The sequence below is a fragment of the Camelus ferus genome, chromosome 10 (genome assembly GCF_009834535.1).
Source record: "Camelus ferus isolate YT-003-E chromosome 10, BCGSAC_Cfer_1.0, whole genome shotgun sequence".
Lineage (NCBI taxonomy): Eukaryota > Metazoa > Chordata > Mammalia > Artiodactyla > Camelidae > Camelus > Camelus ferus.
In genome coordinates, this window is record NC_045705.1 from 26476999 (window position 1) to 26494718 (window position 17720).

The window sequence follows — 17720 nt, forward strand, 5'->3', positions numbered from 1 at the left end:
AGCTGAGGTATATATTTAGTCAATTTAATATTTAGTTAATTAGGAACTCTCTTATTAAAACTCACACCTGGTGAAATAAATATGATTGCTGGGGATCTGCCAAGGATTTGCAGACCACTGAAAAGTAATAGAAATATTAAAGATCAAATACTTTTCTTGAACTTACAATATTTTTAAAGTGTCCAGAAATAAATCGAAGTAATTGTTAGGATAGTGGCAGATGTCAAAAATTTTCAAGTAATTCCATGGATAATGAGTATCCACTGAATGTCCAAAAGGATCGCAAGACCAGGAAGGTATGTTCTATAGGAAAGTGCTGAGAGGATGTGTGGTATATGACATGCTTGCTTCCTGCCTTTATTGTGGATTCTACAAATGTAAGGGGAACTCGATGCTAGAGAGTAAGAGAGGAAAAGATGAACAGCATGGTTATGGGCTGCATGCTTTTTCCCCCTAAAATTTATGTGTTGAAACTCTAATCCCCTGTGTGGCTGTATTTTGAGATGGAGCCTCTAAGGAAGCAGTTAAGGTTAAATGAGGTCATAAGGATGGGGCCCACATCTGATAGGACTTGTGTCCTTATAAGAAGAGACACCAGGGTGCTCTCCACTCACACATACTAAGGAACGACCATGTGAGGACACAGCAGAAAGGCAGCCAACTACAAGGCAGAAAGGGAGCCCTCACCAGAAGCTGGCCCTGCTCTGGGACTTCTAGCCTCCAGAACAGTGAGAAATGTTGTTTAAGCCACCCAGTCTGTGATATTTTGTTATAGCAGCTTGAGCAGACTAATACAGACATAAGCACTTCTCCATCACCCAGTTGGTTCCAGTAGATATATGAACTTCAGAGACTTGAAAGAAAGAGAGGAAGCAAGCTAAAAACAACAAAAAGATCCCAAAGGAGCAGAGGAGATAGAAAATCTTTGTCAAAATTTGAGTAGTAAATCTTATGGCAGTGGAGTATGATGATGTGAAAGAGAAAAGGAATGTCTGCCTCATTAGATTTACATGTTAAGACTAAAGCACTTCCCTTTGAGGAATAAATCACAAAGTTAAGTACAAGGACCACCTACACAGAATCACTTAGTTGCTTCAAAATGCGTGCTTTCAAGGCTTGCTCAAATTTCGAGAGGCTGACATTCACCTGGGAATCTGTGTTAGCAAGATTCTGTTTGAAGCTTTTGAACAATACATTCTGATAACTGCTGTCTTAGGAGGGTAGTAAATGTCAGTCAAAAGAAGGTCTCATATGACTTACCCTACAGTCTTGTCCTTGATTCATTCTGTTTAAGATATTCTGGAATGAATTAAAAACTATATGCAAAATAATAAACAATGCTTTGAATGGCAATAAAATATGATGAAGACTGAACCAAGATTTCAATTAATAAAACAAACGACCTAAGTCATCAAATTTAATAAGAATACATGTAAACATCCTGGATTCATACATTAAAAATATTTGAAAATTTCATATTGAAGAAGAGCCTGTTGGCTGGGATACTTCTTATTTATACCAGGACTCTCTTTTCATAGCTATGGCCCTGCAGTCAACAGGTGGTGTGACAACGATGACCATTGGCAGGTGGAACTTGAGTGAATTTATGAGCCTCATGAAATTAATGTGCCACATGGTAGCACAACAATGTGATGTCCCAAGCTTATCACAAAGCAGAATATTTTTAAACGTAACATTTCAAATCACCTCAGCCCTGTAACAGAGTATTTGTGTACGACCGTGTGTGCATCTGTGTGGGGTGTCTCTGTGTGTGCCCGTTTTGTTGAGGTGTGGAAAGTGCCTGTAGGTTTCAAGGAAAAACTAGAATTTCCTTCTAATTCTGAAAGATTTATTCCCAAAAATCTTTACCTGTTTTCCCCTTTAAGCTCCATTACTTTTTAATTTCAACATCTGCTTACATGCCTTATGAGATTTGGCCTTTAGTACTGTTCTTGGCATTTTCAAGAGTCTATCTGTATAGTTCAGGAAATGTCTGAAGCTATGATTAGGTAATCTTTTGCTTTTTTCACCAACCTAACCTGCCATGTGAGCCATATTAAATGTAAATCATATTTAATTTTATTTTCACTTGGGGTAATCTTTAATAATATGATAATAATTACTGCTTAGTTAATTTTTATATATTTCAAGACTGCCCCTTCTTATCTATCCTGGGAGCCCTCTCCTTCTGGATGTCTTCATATAGCTTGGTCTACTGGATCTCCTAGATCTATCCTGCAGGCATCTTACATATTTTCTCATTTTTTACACATGTCTTTATGCAGTTTTGCTTTATACATTAAGATACTCCTTCTGGTACATCTTCCAGGCCATGAGTGTATCACTGAAAATCATGGTTTCTTTCCCAGATGCTATGTATCTGTGAAGCACATGAATATCATTGTCTTTCGTTGGTTCATGTGTCATTCTCTTGTTCAGCAGTTCTATTTCACTCTTTCTAGTTGTTCGACTTGTTTATCTGCTTTAGCTACTACTCCAAAGATACATCATCATCCGTCATCACTGACTCAGTTGGGATATATCTGGTTATTGCCACACCTTGTGTGGTAGTAGTTTTCTCAGGGATAGAGTGGCTGTTACTGTAGCAACAGTCAAACCCCCTTTCTGGGTGACATAGTGAAGGCCCCTGGTCCCCTAAGTTCTCCCTTTTTTCTGAACTTCACATGTAGGGAGGACTTGGCTCACTGAAAGTAGCATATCTTTACATCTTGGGAGTCAGGGGCAACTTTACAAAGTTACTTTAAGGCAAGAAATGTTAAACGTGTGTCTTGCTTTCTAATAAATGGGCATCAAACTTCTTTTACTGGTAGAACTATATTAATTTCCTAGGGCTATTGTGACAAAGTACCACAAACTGGATTGGGCTTAAACAATGGAAATGCATCTCTCGGAGTTCTGGAGGCTAGAAGTCCAACAACAAGGTGTTGACAGGATCGATCCCTCCTGCAGGCTGGCAGGGAGAATCTAGTCTATGCCTCTCTCCTGGCTTCTGGTGGTTTGCTAGCAATCTTTGGCATCCCTTGGCTTGTAGATGCATAATTCCAAGCTCTGTCTTATCTTCACACTGCATTCTCCCTACTTGGGTGTTTGCCTCTGTATCCAACTTTCTCAGAATTAAAAGAACACAGTCATATTGGATTAGGGCTCATCCTAATGACCTTATTGTAACAATCATCTGCAAAGACCCTATTTCCAAATAAGGTAACATGCACAGGTACTGGAGGGTTAGGACCGCAACATCTTTTGAAAAAGACACAGTGCAACCCACAGCAAAACTACTGTTTTCAAATGGCATCTTATTCATAAACTCAATACACAAAACAGATAAAATAGATCATAACTGGTGAAGTGAGGGCTGGGGCAAAGCACAGCTGACCCTGACTGGACCTCACCTCCTCAAACAGCGCCTGACATGCCCCAAAGGACACCCGCACCTCCTCAAAGCACAGCTTAAAAATGGCTATTGGACTGCCTCGTTTTTGAATAGCTGTGTGCTAACCACTGAATGGAAAACCATAATTTATTTTAATCACCTAACATTCCTAGAGATTTCAATCATTTATACTTATGTTTTACTATTACAAGCAACATGATGCAAAGCAATTGTTAGCTAAGTATTTGTGTGCATTATTGATCATTTCTTTAGTGATATTTCCTAAAAATCAAAAGGATTTTAGGTACTTAAGAATGTTAGCACTTTAGGCCACATTGCATGCTCTCAGAAGAAAAATCATCTCTAATTCTCCGCCCAGGTTCATACCACGCACTTTTAGGTTTAGCTGGCACTCATCACAGGATATTGTGTTTCAAGATGTAGTCATTTTGTTCTAAACGATTTTTAAGTGGAAGAAAGCTACTGGTCTGGCAAGCAGGCCTGGAGTACCCCACCCCCAAGTCAGAGGCTATTCTCACTTACAAGAAAGGAGGTTTGCAGCATTGAAAGGAGAGAAAGAGACCCTCAGGTTAGAGCTAACTTTCCCATTGAGGCACTATGTTCGTATTCTAGGGCTGCAATGAATTACCACAAACTAGGTAGTTAAAAACGAGAGACATGTATTATCTCACAGGTCTGGAGGTCATGTCCAAAATCAAGGTGTTGGCAGGACCCTACTCCCTCTGAAGGCTCCAGACCTGAAGACTCCTTCCTCGCCACTTCCTAGCCTTTGATGGTGGCCAGCAATCCTTGGTATCCCTTGGCTTGCAGCTGCGTCACTCCAACTGCTGCCTCATTCTTAAGCATGTCCTACTTCCCTCTGTGTCCTCTGTGTCTTCAAATACCTCTGTCCTTATCAGGACACCTATCATTGGATTTAGGGCCCACCCCTAATCCTGCATGACCTCATTTTAACTTGATTACACCTGCAATGACCCTATTTCCGATTAAGATCACATTCACAGATACCAAAGATTAGGACTTGAATATATTTTGAAGAGAACCCAGTTTATCCCCTATCAGGCACCAACTGAATTCTGGGAAAAAGGTAGGTTCCTAGGTTTGGGACTGTTCTGAAGAGCAGCCTAAGGGAATCTCTAAGATGAACATGGCCTTCTTTAGTTTCATGCAGGGTGACCACTGATCCCTCTGCAAGTGACAACCTGGATTGGAACCGTTTTCTGTGGAATGGAACCACCTGCCACCCACTCTGTGCATCAGGAAGACAAACACACAATTAAAAGAAAAGTCTACATTGTCACAGAAACGAACTATATCCAGGGATGAGACAGGATTCTGCAGCACGGCTCTCTGCAATCGCTGGGCTATTTCAGTTGTGTTGAGTGGCTCTGCACAGAGAGGAGAGGCATGTGCCCATTACGGTAAGTGGCGCGTTTAATAATAGTCTCAGAAACAAAGGTTTCAGAACATTCTGTGAGGGAGCAAATCACATTTCCTCCACCTTTCAATACAAATATAGACCATGAATCAGCCAAGATAGTACTCTTAGGCAAAAATCATCCCAGATTCTTCATTTCACTAATCTATCTTTCTTTTCTGCAGAGACGTCAGTACTGCCTAAAGCTGGTAAAGGAAAGTCAGAGAATTCCAGGTTTTTCTTGAATCAACAAATATTTACTGAGCAACAACTATGTGCCAGGCCCCAATCTGGGTTCTTGAGATACATCAGTGGAAAAAAATTAAAGATGAAGGCCCCTGCCTTCCTCACATCTTCACTTATTGATTATTGTTTGAAGTCTCTATTTCTGCTGTTAATTTTGGATGCCACCTCTTCGTGGGTAGTTGAATTTAATTGGAATCAAAATGTATATGGACCAAAAGGTTTTACATTAGAAAAACCTAAAGATAAAAAGAAATAACTAAAATTTTTAATGTAGTATTTTGTGTCTATGTGCTAATAAAATTTAATTTTCATAAAATTAAAAAAAGCCTAGTATCTTTTTTCTTTTCTTCTTTTCCTTCTTTGTTTCTCTCTTTCCTCCCTCCTTCCTTTCTTTCTTAACTTTTTTTTCTTTCTCTCTTTCTTTCTTTTGTTGAGAATCTCAACAGTTGTATGTGTTCTAACCAAGAGAAGCTGGCTAAAATGTTTGTCTTCTTCCTGGTATTTTCCATGAAGCCTCAATGCAGTGCTTCCTTTCTGAAGTGCAACTTTACAGGCATCTCTCCCAACCAGTTTAGTGACTCCCTATCTAAGGCATTAGCAGTAGTGGAGAATATTCACAGATTTATGTTCTTTGACTTTTCCAGTTAAAAAGGAAAAATTGAGACAGATCAGTGTGCATATATTGCAATGTGACATTTGATTGAATTTTCTTTTATATTTTACTCTATTTTAATGTTGGCTGCGAACCCTGTTACTCTAGCTCTGACAGCAATCTCTGTGAAGGCAAGAAAGTGTTTCTTTCGCTTTCCATCTACTCCTCATTGTAAGACCTGCCTCAGTCATACAGTAGGTATCCAAAAAATACTTCTGGAGAGTGTTATTTTCCACTGGGAAATTCTTAGGATTCTGTAATTGTGCATATTTAACCAAACACATGTATTTAGTTTAGGGTCATATGCAACAACATGAAAGAATGAACAAGAAGCTATGAATATCAAATGCCTATGAAATACTCTCTTCCTTCCCCATGCTAAACAAATACTTAGTTCACAAATGGCTTTAATTGTTTAAAAAGGTTTGCTTGAACCCTAGTCAAAAGCTGCCTCTTTGTAACGGTCAATAATGAGTCTTAGTCAGGAACAGCAAGGAGTTTCACCTCATGTGATGGGCAGATTCTAAGGGGGTCCCTATGATCCCTATCTCCTGGTTTTCACTCCTGTATACAATCCCTTTCCTGTGAGTATGCTAGGCCCTGTGATTTGCCTGTAACCAATATAGCAAAGGTGACAGAACATGCATGATTATATATACATTATTACAACACATAAAATTGTAACACTTAGCTTGGGAGGAATGTCTCTCTCCCTTGCTGGCTCTGAGGAAATAAAACTGCCATTTTGGGAACATCCATATAGCAAAGGACTGATGGCAGCCTCAGAAAAAAATGTTAGCAAGGAATTGAGAACCTCAGCTCAAAAATCCACAAGGAATGAACTGCTATCAACAACCACTTGAGCTTGGAAACAAAGCCTCCTGCAGTCAAGTCTCTGATGAGACCTCAGCCCCAGCCAACATCTTGATTAAAGCCCTGCTAAATCCTAAAGAAGAAAACCTAACTAAGTTGCATCTAGACTTCTGACTTAGAGAAAACTGTGCGATAATAAATGTGTGCTGTTTCAAGGCACAAAGTTTGTGGTAATGAGGTTACATACCAATAGATAACTCATAATAGCATATGCCAACTCTGAGCATTTAGTTAAACTCCCTGGATCACTAAGGTTAAGAAGGATTCTGAAAACACATTTGGACTCAACAAGAAAAAGTGCCACAATGTATCAGCAATGTCTTTAGGGAGCATATTTATGATAAGTAGTACATCTACCACTTTAGATCCATCCTACCAAAATTTACACGCCGTGAGAACAGAAAGAACGAGCGAAATGTTTCCACACATCAACTCCTGTCATCAAGATCTATGCTTCAGCAAAAGGATGTAAATTAAAGTTGGTGGTTAGGAAAGGAACATGAGTGAAACAGGCTCTGTGTAAGTGCTTATGCATAAATTGTGTGAGGGACTGTGACTACAGCAAACTGTCCCAGTCTAAAGGACTCAGCTGTTTCTATGCTCAAAAAATGATGGTTATAGAAGGTGCTGGTCCAGTGTTTCCATGTATAACAATGTCTCAAAAGAAGTTGAATTTCTCAATTTGTGTGTGTGTGTGTGTGTGAAATTTTCCATGTTTTAAACACTGACTAATTTTTCTTCACAACTATTTTATTAATTTTCTCACCAAGTTAATTGCACTATTGTTGAATCATCAGCTGCTATGAATGTGCTTTCTCTTCAGAGTTCACAGTTTGGCCCATTGTGCAATATTAAAGTCACCGATGCCATTCCTCTTCTACCCATATGAAAGGCAATTATGATATAATCACCAATCAACTTAATCTTTCTCCAAGCTTATATAATTAAGTGGTAGAATGAATATCTAAGGATGAAATATGGAATGCATAATATTGAGTTAATGATACTGAAGGCAAGACTCTGCCCTCAATTAGTTTTGTGCACGTACTTGTGATGTCAGGGGGAGTTGCTTGTGAATGCTGGTCCAAAGCACTGCTCAAGCAGAAGTCATGATAATGTACAAGGTAGTTTATAATCCATATCAAAGTCTTACTTATTTTCAGTGATGATGAAGATAGTCTAATTTAATGAGTTGATCACTGTCTAGATAACTCTGAACAACTAATTACCCATCTCCAATCTGTCAGCAATATTGATAAAGAGTCTAGCAAAACTTTGAGGATCCGCAGAGAAAGAAAGCTTGTTCCTGGCCACAGAAAGCTTATACTTTCATGGAGACAATGAATATAAGTCAGACAACTGAGTATGTTACTGGTTTATCACATGGACTGACCTCAGAAGAATTTTAATAGAAAACAGCTTCATTCTCTCTCTCATTCCTACAAAATCATTCTGTGGACTAACGTGTTATTGTTCTAGTGGATGAAATATTTGAGTAGTCCCAAAACCTATGTTGGTGTTTAGCTAATAAATAAATTGTCCTTTTACTTTGGCATATACACAGGAAATTGTACAAACGCCCAATGCTGGTAGATCTAGTTTGGGCCCACCTTCTTTGCAAGTTCTCAATGAGAGTTCTAGCACATCACTGTGGAATGTGGGGAAACCTGGTACCTATTGTTTAATTGACCTTTGCTACATCTGCTACCATCCCATTACCAATACATGAAGATAAATGCAAACATATGTAAAGTTTTGAGATGAAAAATTATTTAATGAAAAAGGAGAGGGTCTACCTGGATTCAGCTAGGCAAATAACAAAATTACACTCTATTGAGCATTTAGAGTACACACTGCATCACTTCAACCTCACAACAATCCTATGAAATTTTAAAATATAACTTAAAATAGCAAAGTAAGATTGTGTTTCAACCCCCATCTACAATGTGATGTCTGATCTTGGGACCAAGTGTTGAGACTCTCTGATACTCATCTGTACAATCTCCTCATCGGTAAAATGAAGATAATGATAATAACTAACACTTGAGCAATTAATCTATTCCAGACACTATTTTACATATTTTACATGGATTATTTCATTTAAAACTCATCATAGCCTTATAAGGTAAACACTATCATTATTACACCAACTTTGCTAATGAGGAAAATGAAGATCACGGTGGATAAAAAAGTAATTGCCAAGATCTCACGGTTATTTAGACCTCAGAAATTTGCTATTAAAGCCAAGGATCCTAAATATCTTAATATATTCCTCACCTGCTATGGCCATGAGTAAATGTGATAATTTTATAAAGCTATAGGAACGTAAAACGTTCTCAATTAGTAGTTGTACATATGAATTGAAGTAATAATAGTCAAAGAGGAAAATACAGAAAGACTGAAGAGTTATTTTAAAGGAAATGCAATCACTGCTTTATGTCCCATGTTATCTTATTCAAATATTTTTCATACCAGGGTATTATTCCCTTGTCATCAAAAGGCCTCTGTTTTGAACATTGCATCTTTAGGGTCTCCTAAAGTTGGATATTAATAGCCAAAGGAAAGAGATGTTCTTCGTGCTCCATCCTTTGCCCGCTTGGAATTGAAGAACAGCCCTTGGGATCAGCAGAGTCAATGCCATGTGGTTGTTCCTAACAGCCGTGCTATTTCCAGATTGGTTTCTTTTGCTTTTAATAAGAGGAAACTTCCTTCCAATTTGAATAGCAATTCTCCAAGGATCCTGCCTGTAAAGCAATGACAGCTAGACCTCACTCCAATTACAAATAGGAAGCTAGTTGCCAGTGAAATTTCAGAGGACTCGCAAGGCCATGCTGACATTGAAATTTAATTTGGTCCTTGGTCTCCCCCCAGGAAAAAAAATACTGATGTGATTCCTTGGGGTAAGTATGGGGTTACAAGAAGGCATTCTTCCCTGCATGGTTTCTTATCTGTGACACCAGCACCAATACATGTTGATCAGACCACAGCAAATCCCTGGGTCCATTCTTGGTCAATTATAACATCTTGGTTTTCTAAACTAAAAATCAGTATTTCTTATATGAGCTACATAGCTTAACCAGAAAAGTAATGTAGACGAAAAGGCGTGTGCATATTATTGTGTGCTATCTTTAAATGTTATTATGATATGTTCAGTAGGTAAAATGAGAGAGTTCTTAATGCACACACTAAATGCAAAACAAGATGAAAGGAAATTTAAAATGGTAGGGTGATATAAGTCATTCAAGCATTGTAAAGAATTTAGAATTATGACCATAAAGAGTCATGAGAACACTACCAATAGGAATTCAAAACCTAAAACAATTTTATGGTTGTAGAGATTTTAACAGAGGTAGTTTAGACACTGGTTGCCTCAAAATTGTTTTTTTAAACAATAGAGTTACTTCTGAAATATGATTTTTTTAAATCGGTCTGTAGTGTGAGCTTGTGTATGCACACACACAGAGCTATGCACACCCAAGTTTAATGCAGAGAAGCTGAGACAGCTATGGTGTACTGGGAAAGATCACTGAACTCAAAATTAGTAGACCTTGGTTTGAGAATCAGTTTACCCCTTGTTATTAGCACTTGGAAAAAGTCACTTAATTATATAGGCCTTGTTTCATATCAACTGGAGTTTATAATGTCTACTTTGTTGTTCTAAGAAGTATAATGAGATGAAACATATAAAGTACCTAAGTATCTGGTTCATTGCAATCATGGTTTCCAAATCTTTCCCTTGGAAAATGAGGGCAAAGATCCATTATGAATCAAGATTATATTTTGAAAAGATAATTGATTGCATAGTATATTAATTAAAATGTTTTCTACTTAGACATAGTTGAACACTTAATAAAGTTTAACACTTAAACAGCCCTCATTGTCTCAAAGTGTTCTAAGCACTTCACATATATAAGCCCATTTAATCCTCACTGCAATCCTGAAAGGTAGCATAATATTGTCATCTTCCTTTCAAAGACAAAGGAAACTGAGTCATAAAGAGATAAAATAATTTTCCCAACATCCCTGCCTATAACCAGTCATTAAATTTGTAAAGCCTCAGTTTCTGCCTCTGTGAATTGGGTATAATAATAGTCCCAACTTTTAAGTGAAGATCAAATGTAAAATTTACCTAAGTTGTGTGGCATGTGGTACAAATTTAATTGTGTTCACTCTTAATACAAATTCTTAAAGATTATAAAAGTAGCCAAAGGCTAGATGAGAGTACCTATCAAAGCTTGACTTTAGCTGCTAGAAACAGATATCTATAATAAAAGTGGCTTTTTGAAAGATTTTTTTTCCTTTCATAGAAAGAGGGAACCACAGACAGGCAGTTTAGAGCTGGTATAAAGTGATACAAAGTGGGATCCTGCTATGCCTTTTTAAGGTTGTGTTTGTCAGCTTATGGTCATAAGAAGGATTCCATCCATCAAATTCAAATTCCAGACAGGAAGAAAGAAAGGGGCAACAATCTATAAAGGGTGTGACAGTTGAGCATGCCTCACGTTTAAGATTCCCAGAAGTCCAGACCAATAACTGCATTTTATTAATGAACATTTTGTTGCATGATGAACATGAGAGGTCCCATGAGTAAAGTGATGAAGAATTGTTATTGGGTAGGCAATGAGCAGTTCTTGTAACCCAAGTTTAAAGGAATCAGTTTCAATGATAATTGCTGGCCAATGTCTCCTTAAAGTCAGTGCTGTGAATATTCCTCTAAATTTACAGGTAGCCTTAAAATGCAAAGCTAATTTGTTTACTAATGATTTGATTACGCCTCTCTATAAAATTAAAACTTTTTAATTTAAAATGCATCAACAATAATACAATCCCTGAGACTCTTGTGTCAATTTCCCAGGGCTGCTGTAATAAAGCACCAAAAACTGGGGTAGATTAAAGCAACAGAAACGTATTCTGATGCATTCTCAGAGGCTGAAAGGACAAAATCAAGGTTTCAGTAGGGCTGGTTCTTTCTGGAGGCACTGAAGGAGAATTCATTCAGGCATGTCTTCTGTTTCTGGCAGCAGCCGGCAATCCTTGGCATTCCGTGGCTTGCAGACATTTCCCTTCAATCTCTGCTTCTGTCCTCATCTGGTCTTCCCCACTGTGTCTCTGTGCGTTTTCTCATTTTCTGTTCTCTTATAAGGACACTCATCATTGGATTTAGAGCTCACCCTAATTACAGGACAATCTCATCTAGAGACCCTTTACCCAACTACATCTGCACAGACCTTTTTCCAAAAAAGGTCACATTCACATGTACCAGAACTTAGTACTGGGACTTATCTTTATGAGATCACTGTTCAATCCACACCACCAAATGACAGTGAAAAGGTTAGGAAGGCCATATGCATAAAGTGTCAAGATCTTAACAGCTCAGACTGGAATCAGGTTGAGGTAGAGCCGGAGAGAAATCCCAGCAGGAGCCCACTGATCAGCACAATCTGGCGACACCACCACCCATTAACTAACTCCTTCAGGGAAAAAGTGTATTTACCCAGTCTTTCAAAGAAACAAAGGCCCAATTAGCCATTCTGAGATTAGTTTTTTCAGTTTGTTCTAGACCAATGGAAACAATAAACATACCTTTGTGTCAGTGATTTTTTTTTTTTTCCCATTCAGAACAGTTCTAACTCCAGGATGGCATGGCCTCCTCCCAACATCACGTGACTTTAAAAACCGCTTGGATGGAAACAGCTAAGGAATTGTAGTTAATATTTTGGTTGTATTTTTCTTTATAACTGACATATGTTGGGGGTTTCTATACCAGAGGTTTGCAAACACATTTGTTTAGAGGGGCCAATGAAGTAAGCTTTGTGTTAAAAATTCACTGCCCTCTTCACTTTTTTTTTTTTAATTTCTGATAGAAGCATAAGTTTAATAATTATTTTTTCTTAGTTGAATTGTAAGAAAAACAATGGCCAAGTTCCACAGAAAATGGCAACAGATCCTAAATGTGAAAGTCAGAGAGTTAATGGAAAATGGGGGACTGTGACAAACTGGAGAAACGTGGGCTCAGCCTGAGAGGGACAGGCACAGCTCAGTTCCTCTTATTATTATTATCCTAAAGGGATGAAGGCTCTGGGGGGGCCAGATCTTCTCAATATTTTACTAAAAGTAGCCAGAAATGCTGTCTTTTTATAAACAATGTGATAATTCTCAGTTCTAAAACATTGGCAACTGGTTAGAAGTCTATTTTAATAATCATTGAGCAGATAATCCTGTGCAGACCAAGAAAAAATTATGTGGGATAAATTTAAGTTATAATCTCTGCACACACACATACAAGTGAATACACACAGATATATGATTCTAGAAAAAATCACAATTCTGAATTATAAATCCAGGCACACGCATGCCAAGGAGACAGTGACATCCCTATCTTTAAGGAAGCCTACAGCAAGTGTGTCTTTCTGAATTCTGCATAACAAGGCCATTTCTTGCTGGAGGAATATTTTTATTATACGATCTTGCATGTCGACTTGTTTATAACTTTATCTTGTTGTTAGATGTTTGCTTAGACTTTTCTCTTACATCTGTGGTTTGATATTAAAATGAGTTACATAGATCAGTATGAGTGTTAAAGTCACTTTGAGGGTCTTTTTTTTTTACCCTTCATATATCTGGTTGGTAAAAAGATGCTATTGTCAAAGCCACCAGGACTGAGTACAAGACCAAAGTCTTAAGCAAGTCTTCCTTTCGCATCCTCCGAAGTTCCATATCCTATTCAGGTTCTCACTAATGAGATACGTATTTTCCCTTGAAGATCAGTCAGCCTGAATTTTGGTGATACAAACTGTCTCCAAGGTCTTGGAATAAAATTCCCTAAGTTCCTTGGAAAAGTACTCTGTCCTGTTTTAAATTCCTTGAGGAAAAGAAGAGAAAAAAAGCTCTTCGAATTTTACAAATTAGAGTACCCTCTTATACCTGTGCCAGGCATTAAAAAGATAAAGCATTCAACTCTGCAATCCTTCAACAAATAAGGTTTTTATTGAATAATGATGAATCTGTGCTCAGCTTTGTGCTAGAATCTAAGACATCATTTGTGTCTCCAGTTCTCAAGCCTTGAACCCTTGAGAAAGGTTATGAGAACTTCCTTATGGATAATGTAGACCTCAGGAGTCTCCAAATCCAATTTTTCGAACTCCGCTCACAGAAATAAACATGCTGACTAATACGCTAATTCAGAATTCCTGGACCTGTAAATTCTGGAATTCCTACTCATAGACTAATGAACAGTGCTGGCTCCATTTACAAGCCTAGCCTGAAGGTGCCCATGTCCACTCAAACTTTTTCAGAAGTGTCCAAATATACGTCCAAGTAGATGGTGTGAAAGTATTTTAAAGAAGAAACAAATACAACAGGACTCAGATATAACTCATGTTTGAGGGACAAGGATTTCCCATATGTCAGAAGAAAAGCTAAGACTGCGATACTATTGCAGATATTATGGTAAGGAAGCCAGAGGTTCCAGATTCTGGCCTCAGGCTGCTGTGCTCTTCATCCTGGCAAAGTTCTCAAAGAGTATGAAACACGAGAAATCTGAGCAAATTAATGTCAATTCCCAAGTTGTTTTTGAGCCCCACAAATCAGTGAAAATCTCTGGCTAGCCACAGTAGACTAAACAAATGAGCTTACGGAGATAAATCCAAATGAGAATCTAGGCATACTCTGCATGTCAGCTCCAAGACAGGAAGAGGCAGAAGCAGAAATCCACTGCTGTGTGCCAAGCCTTCACAGCCCACTGATTCCTTCCTTTCATAAACACAGCCCAATCAATGCTCTGACATCTCCCAGACCAAAACAGAATTTCTTCAACCTAGAGAGAAGTGAAGATGAGAGCATATACAGGAGGTCTTAAAAACATGCCTTTTTTAGACACAAACCCCACTTCATAGATTCTCTAAGTTTCTCTAAGTTACAAGAAGACATGGTCCATAGTTTATGGGACAGTCTCAGTAGTGTATCAGGGTGAATCATGAAATGTGTAACAATGTAATTTCGTATTTATAGCCTATGTTTTTTTTCAAATAATCAAATGTGAAAATCTGAAAATTATATGTCTCTTATTAGAACATATATAGGTTTAAGAAATTGTGTTCTCCAGATGAATGAACAAATAATTTCAACTCTGTGCCGTCACTGTAGGAATAAGGGTGCGTTTGAACATAAACAGCACAGATGAAGAATAGATTAATTCTATTGGAGACAGAGAGGAGCCAATCCCAAAAGGCATCACTGAGAAAGCTCTATCTATTTTGAAGGACAAGTAGAAGTTCAGAAAACAGGTGCAGGGAGAAAGGATTTTCTGTCAGAGGAACTAAAACACTAAAAGGCTTAGAAACTTAAAGCAGCATGATCTATTTGAATGAGAGAAAATAGTTGGTCTGTATGATCTTATGTCTTGATAAGTGTGAGGAGGGAGGAGAGGAATTTATATAGTTCGATAAGTAAAGGAACCCAAGATTGTTTATAGCGCCTTCACAAAAGCCTATTTATCAGATTATCTCTGCTTTGTGTTTTGATTTGCTTCTCCAAATACTCAAAAATGATTAGAAAGCATTTTTGTTTAGTGAGAATTTAAAATTTCTGTCTGGATTAATAACCTGCATTATCTATGGCAAGTATTCTTACAGGGAACTAGAGATGGCTGATCATCAGCAGGAGGGTGTTCGAAGGGTGCACAACACCTGCAGCTAGCCATACCGAAAAGGAGCCATATTGGGAAGTTAATTACTGGAGGGTAGGGAGTGGCCAAGGGGCCAAGAGGCATAAAATATACAGAACCATGTTTAGGCTCTTTGGAACAGTGGGAATCTCTCATCATTTATGCAGTTTATGCCACCAGAATTTGCCCAGCACAGCTTGGTAATGCAAACATTGAACACTGGAGGAACCAAACAAGCAAAACAGATGAGGACAGCTAAATTCATTACAATTCAGAACAAGTGTAAAGTCATCCTAGAACATTTTGCAATGTGTACCTACTCCAGGCACAAGACTAAAACAAACACCTTGCTTAGTTTCAATATTCAAGTTAAGTTAGAGGAATGTGGGCATTGACTTGAGCAGAATATATACTAGCTACCAAATCATTATTCTGGAACATTCCAATATTAACCCAGTACATAGAATATTAAAATTAGTTTTGTTGCTATTACTGTGAGACATAACCTTTTGTGCTGTTTTTATTATTTTTAAATTGAATTTCTCTTTAAATGTTTCCAAAACTAAAAGAAAACTGGAATATAAGGTAAACTTTCTCATCTTCATCCACAGCTTTGACCCACATGCTTTTTTTTCTCGTGTATCCTTCCAAATATAATTTAGGTATGTATAAGCAGCTAAAATGACACAATCTTTTTTTTCTGTTTTCATAAAACAGAAAAGATAAACTTCATGAAACTTTGTTTTACTCAAAAATAGATAAAGGCAGTAACTGTACATAATGAACTTCATCATTTTATATAGCTGTATAGTACTCCATTATTTAAGTGTATTAAAATTTATGTAATCAGTTCTTATTGTAGTCATTTTGGGTGTTTCTAAATTTTTGTCTTTGCAAATAATACCACAATGAATAATTTAATTCATTTGTAATTTTGAACATATGTAACTACATTTCTAGGATAAATTTAAGAAACCTAATTGTGTTTAGAAAATGGGCAATAGACAGAAACAGATTTTTTTACCACAGAGGATATACAGATGACAAATAAACACATGAAAAGATGTTCAACATCACTGGCTATCAGGGAAATGCAATTTAAAACCACAAAGATATTACTACAAACATACCAGAATGACTAAAGTTAAAAAAAAAAATAGTGACAACACCATATGCTAGTGACAGTGTGGAGAAACTGGGTCAATCACAACAATGCTGGTGGGAACATAAAATGTGGAAGGTACTCTGGAAAACAGTTTGGCAGTTCCTTAAAAAACTAAACATGGAACTACCATATAACCCAGCAACTGGATTCTTGAGCATCTACTGTAAAGAAATGAAGACTTATGTTCACACAAAAAGCTGTACAAAAGTGTTTAAAGTAGTTTTATTCATAAAGGCCCCAAAGTAGAAACAACACAAATGCCCTTCAATGGATGAATTTTTAAACCGCGGTACACTGAATACTACTCAGCAATAAAAAGGAACAAACTATTGATACATGCAACAATCTAGACAAATATCTAGATAATCATGCTGAATGAAAAAAGCCAATCCCAAAATACTGGATGATTTGACTTATATAGTATTTTAGAAAAGTCAAAATTAGAGAAACGGAGAACAGATTAGTGGTTGTCCCTGGACAGTTAAGGAGGTGGTGGAGGGCGTAGGGAAGTGTGTGTGGCCATAAAAGGGCAATATGAGGGATCCTTGTGGGGAAGGAAATGTTCTGCATCTTGACTGTGTCAGTACCCATCCTGGTTGTAATACTGCAAGATGTTACCCATTGGGAGAAAGAAAATGGGTACAAGGGATCTCTCTGTATTATTTTTTACAACTGTACATGAATCTATAATTATTTCAAATTAAAAAGTATAATTTAAAAAAAGAAATCTAATTGTCATGTCAAGAGATATGTTCAATTATAAATTTAGTAAACATAGCCAATTGACTCCATTTCTCTTTTTTTTTTTTTTTTTACAAATTTACACTCCAACTAGTAGTGAGTGAGAATCTTCTTTCCAACGCTGATTTTGAGTCTCCAAATCTGGCAAATAAAATTGTGAGGTTTTCATTCTTTTTCGGAATGTTTCTCAACAAGAAGATAAAGGACAACTCTCCTATTTCCCAAATAAAACAAAAACGTACGACTTCAATTGCAAAAATAAAGTAAGTTTCCTCTTATATTAGAAGAAAAAGAATCTAACATAAAAACAAAAATGAATGGATCCAAAATTCCAGCAAAAAAAAAAAAATGTGTTAAGTTTTTTTTGTTTTGTAAGAATTCTGCTGATGACCTACATTATAGAAGGTGGATCTGAAGGTTGGTGACAAAAGCAGATAAATGTAGAGAGAGTTCTTTAGGGTTTTTGTGTTTTTCTGTGGTTTTTTTACATCATTTTATTTGGTTTCATTAATTTATTGATTGGTTCAAAATATCCACATATTACAG